General features: G+C 42.5%; 1 pseudogene; it reads right to left on the bottom strand.

Moving 5' to 3' along the window:
• Positions 1 to 3,703: 3,703 nt before the first annotated feature.
• On the bottom strand, positions 3,704 to 4,899 carry LOC110146231 (coiled-coil domain-containing protein 117 pseudogene; annotated as a pseudogene).
• Positions 4,900 to 10,471: the final 5,572 nt, after the last annotated feature.

Below are 10,471 nucleotides of genomic sequence, written 5' to 3'. Positions count from 1 at the left end.
AAACTTAGAAATTGTTTATTCCTGGAGTTTACCATATAATATTTTTAAACCATGGTCAGGGAAATGTCAGAATTGGAAACTAGGTTTGGGGGGTGTGGGCTAACTGGATATAACTTTCTAGAATGTTAGATCTTCAGTTCAGTTCAGTCGCTCAGTTGTGTCCGATTCTTTGTGACCCCATGAACCGCAGCATGCCAGGCCTCCCTGTCCATCACCAACTCCCAGAGTCCACCCAAACCCATGTCCATTGTGTCGGTGATGCCATCCAACCATCTCATCCTCTGTCATCCCCTTCTCCTCCTGCCCCCAATCTTTCCCAGCATCAGGGTCTTTTCAAATGAGTCAGCTCTCGGCATCAGGTGGCCAAAGTATTGGAGTTTCAGCTTCAACATCAGTCCCTCCAATGAACACCCAGGACTGATCTTTCTTAATATCAAATGCAGGGCACTGAATGGGAAAAAATACCTTCAGGGATTTTAATCTGTTGCACCAGTCCTTTCTGAAGCGGTTCCCTTTGTTTATTTGGCTTCTGTTTGCCGTCTCTTCGGTGTCTAATTTCCGCCCTGACACAGGCGGGCGGAGGTGATCTCTTATTTAGGTTCTCTAGTTCAGTTCAGTCCTGCTACGGGGAGGGCGGGGCGCTGCAGACAGATACCGCTCTGTGTGGATAGCGCTCACCGTGTTCCGGTCACACTGGGTTTGCCCCGCTCACGGGTGTCAGTGCTTTCGCCGTCTACACTGCTCAGGCTCCTGGCTGCTCTATATGGAGCGGGCCCTGCGTTGAGTGCGGTTCCAGTTTTCCTCCACAAAAGCGCGGATTCGGTTGCGCCTGTGTTTTGTGCCTTCCCCGGCCTGAGCGGTTCAGGCAGCCAGAGGCTTGGGCGTACTCTCCCCGGGTGCAGCACGCCTTTTCCCTCCGCGGCGAGTGGCTCAGGCAGCCAGAGGCTTGGGCGCAATCTCCCCGGTACGGCGCGCTTTTTCCCTCCGCGGCCCCAGCGCGCGCCGCCAGTCGGGTCTCAGGAAGTCTTTAGATAGGAATCGGGGCCTGTTTGCAGTGTGGGAGGGGGTGGCTTCTCAGGGGCTGAGTTTGCCCTTTTCCCCTCCCCCCTGCCTCCTACCTCCAGCGGGGATGGGCCGGCTCTTCTCTGGAGTTTCTCAGTCCCTTTGTTTTGCGAACCGCCGGCAGTGTGTTCGGGCCGGTTAATTTTGACCCTTGCTATCCCACAGTTTAAAAAAGCTCCCTCCGATTGCTCTCAGGGTCTTCGGGCCGGTCCTTACCCTAAGCAATGCCGCCTGCTCCTCTCCGTTCCGCCCCGCTTGTTGCTGGCGGGTACGGGCGTCTGCTCCACCATTCTTATCACTATTTAAAAAACAAAGCCAAGTTCCAGATCCAAAATAATCAATGAACCTGCTGGTAAACATTCTTCTCATGGTTAGAGCTATCACCCTACTTCTTTTGTTTTTTTAAATTGGACATTTGCACCTTTTCAAGAATGAGTAACAATTTTTTATTAATATCTCTGAGAACTGGACTTACTTTTAATTAAAAAAACCACACACATCCTAATCAAACTCAGAGGAAATATACATTTGTTCATTAAAGCTCACCTGCTTTAGATAACCTTTTCTCATCACACATTAGCATACTAAGCCAATGTTTGATCCATGCTGTATAAGTTTTACAAAATGAAAAGACCTGTTAATTCCCGAGGGAAACCTTAAGGCAAAAACAAAAGCCTTACCCTACAAAAAGGGAAACAAAGCAAGTCATGGGGCCTGTGGAGACGGCTCAGATGAGTAAGCACCACAAGGATGAAGAAGAAAATTTTTGTACAAATGAATGCAAGTTTAAAAAGGCGCACTGAACATCCATGTTTCCCGCAGAAATAATGATCGTGTCAGATAAAATGACTCCTGAAACAAGTTCTGCCTGGATTTTAATTAACGGAATCCTGCTAGTTCTCTCCCACATATAGCCATGGTATCAGAGCCTTGTTCAGAGAGCTCTTTCCTACTGTTCACTGTACAGACCTGGATCCCAGGCCTGTCCAACACCCCTACAGAGGACAGTGTTAAGTGTGTGTGTCCTTCTTTGGAAAACTGTCATCTCTTCTTCTCCCCAACACTGGGACTAACTCCAAATTCCAGGCAGTCACTTCCTCTTTATGAGCTGTAGCAGAACTAACTTTTTAGCTGGAGACTTCTTTAAGGCTACAAATGTTACAAGTTGGTCCCATTAAACAATGACCTAGAGGCAATTCTTGACATGGCTGAATCAAACACGTGCACATTTCAACAGAACACAGTTTACATTCATCTCTAAATCTGAGATTAAGAAACTAGTAGCTGGTTTCCAACTGGTTTCAATACTGGTTTGAAGTCTGAATAATTTTACTGTGTAGACATTAAATATTTTGTTTAAATATTAAACATTAAATCTTTTCCTGACTATCCAGACAGAAATAGAAAAAGCAGGAACTACAGGCAGGAGAAGCAACAGTCCAGTTAACAGACTTGTGACTTCTACGCCATCTGTAACAAGGGGAGGGACTTCGGCATTTGTTTCAAAATTGCCTGGGAGCTGCCTCCTAAAGTCACCTCTACTTGGCATAAACCATTTTTTCTACACAAGGTATGTGATTCCTACAAAAGAAAAGAAACCCAGGAAACAAAAAGAACTGGGGTGGTCTCCTGCTGTCTGATAAAAGGGCCAGTATTACACTCATTTAATAAGTTATAGTGGGTATTCTGTAGCACTAAAGGGATGGTCACTTTACTTTGTACTACTGAGTCCTTGCCACACAGAAGAGCTGTTCCTGAGAAAAAAAAATACTTCAATCCTGATTACTCTCAGAGGACACCTTGAGCCTGGGTAGGGTCCCCCAGATGATGATTTCTGGCCGGCAGAAAGATATTCTCTTGTAACTTCTAGGCTTACTGCACAAAGAGTTGAAGTACCAGGCAAACTGGCTATTTCAGTAAATCTCAATGTCACTTGTATGTGCCCAGTTAATTATATCAGTCAACATTTCCTAAATTAACGTTAAAAAAAACCCACAACTTGCTTCTACAGGCACATTTCTTTAACTACTGAAATAATATGCTGGGCTGGGCTGATACGGCACTTCCTCAGGATTACTTAAGGATGCTTCTCCCAGAGCCAGTTCGCACATTGGTTACCTCTCAATCTTCTAAACTACCACTCAAAGTTAACGCGGCTGTAAACATCACTGAAGAGCTGGGTGTAGCAATTATGCAAGGGAAACCCAGGAGCAACAGTAGCACAGGGTAAAAAAAGCCTCGGAGGAAAAACCTTTTCTTTGTATTTTCCATTGCATCGTCAGAGGCAAGGAGGGGAGCCACAACACTACTGGCTATTTAATCAATAGAGCTACACTGAACTGACAACAAATATACAAGTTTCAGAGCCTCTGTTAAATTCCCCAGCAACAGGCCTAAGCTACTGTCATCTTCCTCTTCCCCAGTAATAACTAGTCACCATTATAAACAGAACTCATTTATCTGAAGATGAAGTTGTGGCTCAACCGTCAGGGCACACTTGTAGTAGGGAGAGCACTCTTTTTTTTTTAATGCATCTTTTTCAACCCAAGTGTCTGAATATTCTCCAAGTATCTGAATGACTGAGACAATGTGACAGATGACTTAAAAGTCACATACAGCTTCTATACTTGACTCTGCAGAATGTACTCTCACATTCCTTTAATAAGCCCCCTAGAAAACTGCTTTTCCCTTGAGACAAGTTTCCTTGGCAAGAAGTTGAATTTCAAGAAATGGCTACCCAAAATCAGAGTCCCACCCCAAATCACAGGTGGAGATATTACACCCGTTTCAAAACTTTCAAGTCCCTATACTGTACAAGCAGGCTCATGACTGAACACATAAGCCTCTGCAACATGACAATTTTAGTGTAGAAACTGGTTTCTAGAGTTCCATCTCCTCTTCTGTGCAAGCAGCTGTCTCCAAACTATTGTAAACAGGCAACCCTGTTGGCCGAGGTTCCAAGAACAGTTCAGTTCTCTGAGGAAAGGCAGTGCCAGCAGCTGCGTGCTTAGTTTGGCTCTCTCCTGTGTAGTTCTTAGCGTTAGATGACGGCTTTGGCTTATCAGAAAGGAGTTCAGGGAGAGGTTTCCAGAGCACAAGCTCCATGGAAGGACGGCTCATGGACTCAATCATTTTCTTTGTAAAAATTTCATCAAATTCCCTCTTCAAACCTGTTTTCATGGTATCAGAAAGGACAAGGCTGGGGAGACGAATATTTCTGTCAGCTTCAACTTCTTCATCTTCATCAATTATTATGTCCTCAATTTCCTTAAGCCTCCTTCGGGCAACTTCACACTGTGGTTCCCCCGTTGTCTGATCCATCTCTTCACAAATAACATCTAACATGCCAGGTGCAGAAAGGCCACTAGTGCACGGATTTACTCCATGACCCTCTATATCCTGATGTGCACAAAGAATCCAGTCATTAGGACCAGCACAGAGCCCTGCTTCAGTTAGCCTTTTCTTTCTTACTGGACAATCATCATCCTCCTCCTCTCGCTTGTGTTTCTTTCTACAGTGAGTTGAAATATGTCCGCACGCCGCGCTCCCGTCGGAGCTGCTCTGGGCGGCGCGAAGTCCCTGCCGCGGGACCAGCTCGGCGCCCTCCGTCCCCGGCGGGAAGGCCCGACCGGCGAAGGCCGGCGGCGGCTGCAGGAAGTCCGAGCCACCGCTCAGGGGAAGGCCGCTAAACGGCCGGCCGAGCGCCGCCATGGCCGGGGAGACGAGGAGACTGCGCCCGCGGCCCCGGCCGTCCGCGCCCCCGGGCCCGGCAGCAGCGGCCACAGCGACTGCCGAGAGGTAGCCGCCTCTGAGCCCGCTTCCCGACCCCACGTCACGCCTTCTCGAACATATGTCTTTATATTTCAAATGGGTTTCCTGTAGCCCAAATATAGTTGAATCTTGTTTCTTCTTTTGCTCTGACATCTGTCTTTTAATTGATACATTTAGACGTGGATATTCAAAGAGATTGATTTAATTGCACTCTTATCACCTACTTATTTGCTACTGTTGCCTATTTTTGCCTTCTACTCTTTTTTTCTGCCCTTTGTGGTTTTAATGGAGCATTTTATGTGATTCCAGTTTCTCCCCTTTGTTAGCATATCAGCTTTACTTTTACTTTTTTTTTTTTTTTTTAACCAGCCCAGGTTGGGTACATGAGACAAGTGCTCGGGCTTGGTGCACTGGGAAGACCCAGAGGGATCGGGTGGAGAAGGAGGTGGGAGGGGGGACTGGGATGGGGAATACATGTAAATCCATGGCTAATTCATTTCAAAGTATGACAAAAACTACAGTAATGATGTAAACTAATTAGCCTCCAACTAATAAAAATAAATGGAAAAAAAGATAATAAAATGTAATCCATGTTTGGTGGCCCACCTCTCTAGGGTCGGCTGTTATTTTCAAGTCACCAAACAGTTTCAAGCATGCTCCTTATCTAGCCCACAGTTTCTAAAATCCTGTAAACTAAAGTGAACTGTATTACAGATATTTTTTCTGTGCGCCTGATTTCAGCTTGGGACTTAAAGGGCCACAACAAGTGAGGGTGTTAAAAAAAAAAAAAAACTTTTTAAAAGTGGGTTTCCTAGAGTTTGAAGTGTACGTTTACAATTAATTTATATCCACTTTCAAATAATATTATACCATTTCATGGTAGTTTGAGTACCTTATAAAAACACAGAAATCCTAATTCCTCCCTCCCATCCTGAGTATCATTGCTGTCAATTCAGTTTACTTATGTAGAGACATTGTTGCTCTTGTTATTTTGAACAAATTGTTACTTGTTAGCACAATTAAGGATAAGAAAACAGTAAAGTTTTAATTTTATGTTCACTTATTTTCTTTTTCTATAAACACTTTAAATATTTCACCCTACTCTTTTCCTTGTTTGCATGGTTTCTGAGAAGTCAGATATAACTCATATTTTTGTTCCTCTGTAGGCAAAGGTATTTTCACCACCTCTGGCTTCCTTGAGGACTTTTTTCTTTATTTTTTACTTTCTGTAGTTAAAGATACACATAAAGGTGTTGTGAATTTAGCAGAAAATGTCATCCAGCAAAAATCCCTCATGATGACTATATCATGTCTTTTTACCAGTATCTGCTCTGTAGTCTCTACTTTCATCAAAAAACTAATTTGTGTTTTCTCTGCTAAAAACGCATGCCTATACCTTTTAAAATTACATTGCTGTCCAGGTATTTTAAATATTCTTTCATTTATTCAGTCAGTGTTCTACAGTTTCGTATTCCTAGATAAAGGGTAAAGCTTGCCCTTTATTTCCTCCCCTGGGATGTAAAGTCAAGAGATAGTGGATTTTTATACCAAGATATACTCCTTAGAGTTATTTCATAGGGCAGAGGTGCTCAATAAATATTCTCTTAGTGAATAAATATACCAAAATCTATTTTGATCACAGAAAACATTCTATTTTTTCCCCAAATTTATGTAATCCATATCCCATTTAAGTAGACTTCCTTATATATAATTCATAATTCAAAGAGACTTTCTTACATATAAATAAGGAATTCTAACTGAACTCAGGAAATAACAAATAGAAATGAGAATGAAATGTTGCCAAGATTTTCTTTGAATTGAGATGTCTGAAGAGGTAGACATTAACTTAGTCAGGTGCTGAATACTTTAGAAAAGGGAATAAAGTCTCTAAAATGTGTTGGGTTTAATTGTCCCCTAAAGAATAAAAACTTTATTTTCTCCCTGTACTTTTCCTGCCATTTGCAGCTTGGTGGTTTCTAACACTGATTAGTGTAGCAGAGAGGACTAAGCATTCATAATAGTTTAAACAGTTAGAATGGCCCAGCAGATGTGATTAGTGTGTGGACACAATTTCCTTTGTTAACAGTTTTGCAAAGAGTTTCAGTGGCCCCCAGGGTGCTGGCATTCCATCTTCCTAATAAACAAGGTTCAGCAGCCTAATGTCTCACATGACAGTAGGAAGGCACTGTGGAATATGCTAGATTTTCTACTAATCAGCATTTTAGACAAAATATAAAATGGTAATAGAGAATGTTTCACTGGTTTATTCTAAAGGTGTATATTAATATTTGTAATAAGATAATCTGACCCTTTGGAAAGATAAAGCCACAATAAACAGTGCTGGCAACTGAAGCCACTTCCAAAACAGTATGGTAGTCAAGATGCAGTTATGTCTCTTGGGGAAAAGTGCAAGCTTCAAGGAATATTGTGAAATTGTTTTAAAAATTGTATTAAAGGAAAATGATGCCAAGTAGGTAAAGCCGAGATTGTTCAAGAAAAAGAGGTGCAGCCTAAACTGTTGTTCAATCTACCCATTGTGGAAGAGGTCACATCGGACCTCCAGCTCACCTGTGATATATGTGTGTTTCCTCAAATTAAATACCTCTCCAAACAAAAGCTATAAATAAAAAAGCTTTCACGATATGTATTGCAGGAGCATGGCAGTGGAATTTTGATCTTTTCTATTTGAAGTGTGTGCACTTTCACATACACGAGCTATTTGAGGAAAGGCATTTTAAACTAGAGCTGTTTAAACTGCCCTTGCCTTCTACAATCCATTAGACCTGAATTACATAGGCCTTCAATCATTTGATGACTGAGTTTTGTATGAGGAAATGGCAGATGTCAAAAGTAGAGTGACAGGGACAGTTTTTATAACCTGTTTTAGAAGAAGAAATGTGGTTAATTTGAAGCTACAAAAAGACTTCCTCTGACAGAGTGCAAATTGCATCCAATTGAGGTAAATACCCAGTATACACAGTGAAAAAGGAAAGTAAATGGGAAATTATAGCCTGGGCACTTAACTGTATCCAGAAGAAACCACCAGTCTTTAGAAAGAGCTATTTAGTCAAGCAATTCCAAAGGCTGTAATTTTCTTCTTGTATTGTTTGCTACCTTTAGCTAAGATCCTCTGGAAAATAAACGAAAGGGAATTTTAGAGAGCACTTCCCTAGGTATTCCTAGAGAAGAACTACCTTCTCTAAGTTCTCTGTAAACATCATAGAATAAATCATATGTCTCTCCATCCTCTCTGAATGATGTTCGATGTGAATCTTTTCTGTCTTGATTAAAACTGTGTGATATTTGCCATCACTGTGTAGGTCTGGTCATGTGAGATTCACACCTCAGAAATGATTTATTTTATTTCAAATACAGTATCTATGAGGCTTCCCTGGTGGCTCAGATGGTAAAGACTCTGCTCACAATACGGGAGGCTTGGGTTCAATCCCTGGGTCGGGAAGATCCCCTGGAGGAGGAAATGGCAACCCACTCCAGTACTCTTGCCTGGAAAATCCCATGGACAGAGGAGCCTGGTAGGCTACAGTCCATGGGGTCGCAAAGAGTTGGACATGACTGAGCAAGTAACATACACACATACAGTGTCTGTAATTTAAGGAGCTGAGTGGAATTAGTGCCTCAGTAAACTAAGATTTCTGTATCATCTAGCAGAACCTAATTCAGTCAATCATGCTTTTTAATACTCATTGTAAAAATATTGAATGCATAATGTTAATCTCTCCTGGGCTGCCCTGGGGTCTTTCATCAGTTTTACCCCCTCCTCCCACACATGAGCCACGTGTACAGTGGGGCAGTTCCCTCTGTGAGAGATCTAGAAACTGGCCGAAAAACTCCCACACATAGGCCACTGAGGAAATACCCACACTGAAATGGATAAGAAAGGCTGACATAAACTCTGGCCATAAGCCTCACCTCCTGCACGTGCCGTACAATCAGAGGGAACCCGTGACTCCCAGCTTCTACCTGAGAAGCAGAGTTTGGACCCCACATTTGGCCTCCACCTTTTTAGACTGCTGTCCAAAGGATGGGCCCTCAAAACACCCAGTTCTGAAAGGGAATGGAGCTTGTGTCCATGAGACTCCCAAGGCTATAGTCAACAAAGAAGCAGTTCTTAGTTACTGAAAGAACACTCACCATGTTTCTGTCTTCCGGGCACAGTGCAGAGGGAGCGGACAAAAAAATGCCTATCTCCCAGTCTTTGCCTGAAAGAAATAAAGGCTGCTGCCTGAGTGTCAGACTTCTTATTTAGCATTCATCTAGGAGCTAGCCATGATCTTTCATGGAGACCAGAGAAGCCCTGGACACATCCCCTGCCTTCTCCCTCTAGCTCACTTCAAATCATCAAAGTTTGTACCCTACCTTTTGTAACTACTGCCCAAAGGGTGAGTCCCTGTATCACTTGGCTCTGATTGCCAAGCTGGCTTGCATTTAAGAGTCCCACAGGATGGTAGCAAATAAGCAATTCTTAATGGGTAAAGGAGACACCCCCACCCATATTCTGTAAACCTAGGCAGAGAACAGAAGGAACAGGCAAAAAAGCCCTTCTCCCAGTGTCTCCCTGGAAGGGGCTGACCTTCACACTTTCCCAGCTACCACTTAAGCATCTTGCTTCTCATCAGCCTGTATGTAGGTGCTGACTCTGATCCCCTCCTCTGAGGTGCTGAAAAGCCTTGGCATACCATCAGCTTCAGGAAACCACCACAACCAAGAAGATGGCTTGCTCAGTCACAAAGGTTTGAGAGACAGCTGGGTTCTCAGGCTGAGACTGTTTTATCTAATGCACAGAAACCCACAAAGAATGAAAATGAAGGGATGGGGAAAAAAAAAAATTCATGCAAGTGAAAATCAAAAGAATGCAGAAATAGCTACACTTACATCAAATAATATAGACTTTAAGCCTCAGATTGTAACAAGAGACAAAGAGGGTCATTATTGTGATAAAGAGATCAGTTCATCAAGAGGATATAAAATTTAAAAATATTTATGGTATGCGCCAAACAGGTGGCTCAGATGGTAAAGAATCTACCTGCTGTGTGGGAGACCTGAGTTGGGAAGATCCCCTGGAGAAGGGAATGGCAACCCATTCCAATATTCTTGCCTGGAGAATCCCATGGACAGAGGAGTCTGGTGGGCTACAGTCCATGGGATTGGCAAAGAGTCGGACACAACTGAGCGACTAACACAAATATAGAAGCAAATATATTAAGCAAGTATTAACAGATCCTAAGGGAAAAATAGACAGTAATATAGTAGTAGCAAGAGAATTCAGTACCTCACTTTCAATAATGGATAGATCATCTAAATAAAAGAACAAGATAAATGTACAAAAATAGACTTTAAAAAAATTGATATATAGTTGATGTACAATATTATGTAAGTTACAGGTATACAACATAGTGATTCACAATTTTTGAAGGTTATACTCCATTTATAATTATTATAAAATATTGCTATATTCCCTGTGTTGTACAGTATATCCTTGCAGCTTGTTTGTTTTAAACATAATAGTTTGTACCTCTTAATCTCTTACACCTGTATAGTACCTCCCTCTCTACCCTCTCCCCACTGGTAAGCACTAGTTTGTACTCTATATCTGTGAACCTGTTTCCTTTTTGTTATA

This window comes from Odocoileus virginianus, unplaced genomic scaffold (genome assembly GCF_023699985.2).
Source record: "Odocoileus virginianus isolate 20LAN1187 ecotype Illinois unplaced genomic scaffold, Ovbor_1.2 Unplaced_Scaffold_10, whole genome shotgun sequence".
NCBI classification, from domain to species: Eukaryota; Metazoa; Chordata; class Mammalia; order Artiodactyla; family Cervidae; genus Odocoileus; species Odocoileus virginianus.
Note: the sequence above shows the minus strand (reverse complement) of the source record. Positions and strands in the feature narration are given on the sequence as shown.